The sequence below is a fragment of the Heterodontus francisci genome, chromosome 6 (genome assembly GCF_036365525.1).
Source record: "Heterodontus francisci isolate sHetFra1 chromosome 6, sHetFra1.hap1, whole genome shotgun sequence".
Taxonomy (NCBI): domain Eukaryota; kingdom Metazoa; phylum Chordata; class Chondrichthyes; order Heterodontiformes; family Heterodontidae; genus Heterodontus; species Heterodontus francisci.
This window is the reverse complement of record NC_090376.1, coordinates 73,534,732-73,536,882: the sequence shown is the minus strand read 5'-3', so window position 1 is coordinate 73,536,882 and position 2,151 is coordinate 73,534,732. Positions and strand designations below refer to the sequence as shown.

Below are 2,151 nucleotides of genomic sequence, written 5' to 3'. Positions count from 1 at the left end.
TGGCAGGATCCCCAAAGACACATTGTACAGCCACTGGTATCAGACCCACCGGCCGTCCATGTCTCCGCTTTATAGACGTCTGCAAACGCGACATGAAATCGTGTGACATTGATCGCAAGTCGTGGGAGTCAGTTGCCAGCGTTCGCCAGGGCTGGCGGGCAGCCATAAAGGCGGGGCTGAAGTGTGGCGAGTCGAAGAGACTTAGTAGTTGGCAAGAAAAAAGACAGAGACGCAAGGGGAGAGCCAACTGTGTAACAGCCCCGACAAACAAATTTTTCTGCAGCACCTGTGGAAGAGCCGGTCACTCTAGAATTGACCTTTGTAGCCACTCCAGGCACTGCTCCACACACCACTGACCACCTCCAGGCGCTTACCCATTGTCTCTCGAGATAAGGAGGCCAAAGATTATTATAAGATTAGATAGCAAGAAAGTAATCAAACACCTACTGAATTGGCCAGTACATCCACTTTAAGAAAGAATTAAATCTGTTGTGATCTAACAAGGAGAGGGAAAAGAGGGAAGCCCTTCAACCCCTCCTCACTTGACTGTAACAGTGCCCTGGAGAGTCACAGTCGCCTGCGGCACTTGATCGCGATTATCTCCAGGTAGCTCCGTCTTAAGCAATTGATCCTTATGTTGAGGGTATGGCTTCGCTTCTCGGCCTTTTGGCTAAGATCAAGTGTAGTATCTGTTCTTATCAGTGCTTATTTGATTGAGAAGAGACCATGATCATTGCCTTTTGATCCTGGGGAAGCTTTGAGTAAAATGGCTATAACCAATTTTCGAGCTTCGGGCCAGGGAGTGCGCAACACCGTTCGGGTGGTCGTGAAGGACAAGGAAGGAGATGCACCGGTCGATCGCACCTTCTTCATCAAGAAAATTCTCTTCGATTGCTGCGGATTTCAAGCGACGGACGTCTTCTGCCTGCAGGATTTCCCCAGCAGTGGATACTTCGACGTGACGTTCCGGAACGTGGCGGGATGCATCAAGTTCCTGAAGGCGTTCAAGGAGAAAGGGGACCGGGCTCCACTGTCGATCCTCACAGCGGAGCCGCTCTTCACGCTTCCGTCACAACGGGACCGGGTGGTGACGATTCACCTCTACAACCCCCATGTTCCGGTGGTGGATGTACTCACCTTTCTCGCCAGGTACGTCGAGGTGGCCGGCAGCAGCACTGATGTCAAGGACCCCTTTGGGATCTGGACCAGCAAGCGGCAGGTCAAGGTGACCTTGAAGGTCGATCCCAGTGGAGCCATCATCCACCCTCCCTCCAGCTTCGCTATCGGGGGAAGTCGAGGCTTCTTGGTCTACGCTGGGCAGCCCAGAGTTTGCCGCACCTGTGGCAAATCTGGTCACATGGCAGCCAACTGCAGCACGGTTGTTTGCAAGAACTGCAAGGAGGAAGGCCATCAGACCAAGGACTGTAAGCAGACTAAGTGTTGCAACTTGTGCGGTGCGGCAGGCCATCTCTACAAGACCTGCCCCAAACGTTGTCTCAGCTATGCTCAGACGGCAAGGTCAGGCGAAGGTTCGACGAAGGCGTCCGCTGTTCGAAAGGAGACCAGCAACCTTCTCCGCAGTGAGGAACTTCAACCTGAGAAGGAAGGGGAGGCGGCTGAAACCAACGACCCAGCACCTACCCAGCGCCCGGAAACCCCTCCTCCACAGACAGAATCAATGGAGGAGGAGGCAGCAGATGGACAAACAGGTCAGTGGCAAGTGGTCCAGAGGAAAACCACAAAGAAAAAACATCCCAAAGCCACCACCCAAACCAGTGGCAAGAGGAGGCTCTCTTCTGAATCAGACTGCAACAACTCCTCTTCACTGGACGGGGAAATGCTGGAACGACAGCCCCTTCAAAAGAGGCGGCAGAACTCCGAGATGGATGATAAAGCATCCCAGCCCCCGGGCACTGGAAGCTGTGATGGGCCCGGCGTGCCCCAACCCCAATTCCCCACACGTAACGACGTGGCCAACGCATCTCAGCTCCGAGACACCGGGAGCAAAGACACGTCTGGCGCACCTGGGCTCCGGGAGACCGGGAGCTGTGATGTTTTCGAGGAGGAACAGATGGAAGCAGCTGAGGACAACCCAATCCTCGCTGCCTACAAGACCCCCCCGATGTCACCCGAGCGGCACAAACCCTGCAT

At 54.4% G+C, this 2,151-nt stretch overlaps 1 pseudogene; it reads left to right on the top strand.

Moving 5' to 3' along the window:
• Positions 1–650: 650 nt before the first annotated feature.
• Positions 651–759, top strand: LOC137371612 (U2 spliceosomal RNA; annotated as a pseudogene).
• Positions 760–2,151: the final 1,392 nt, after the last annotated feature.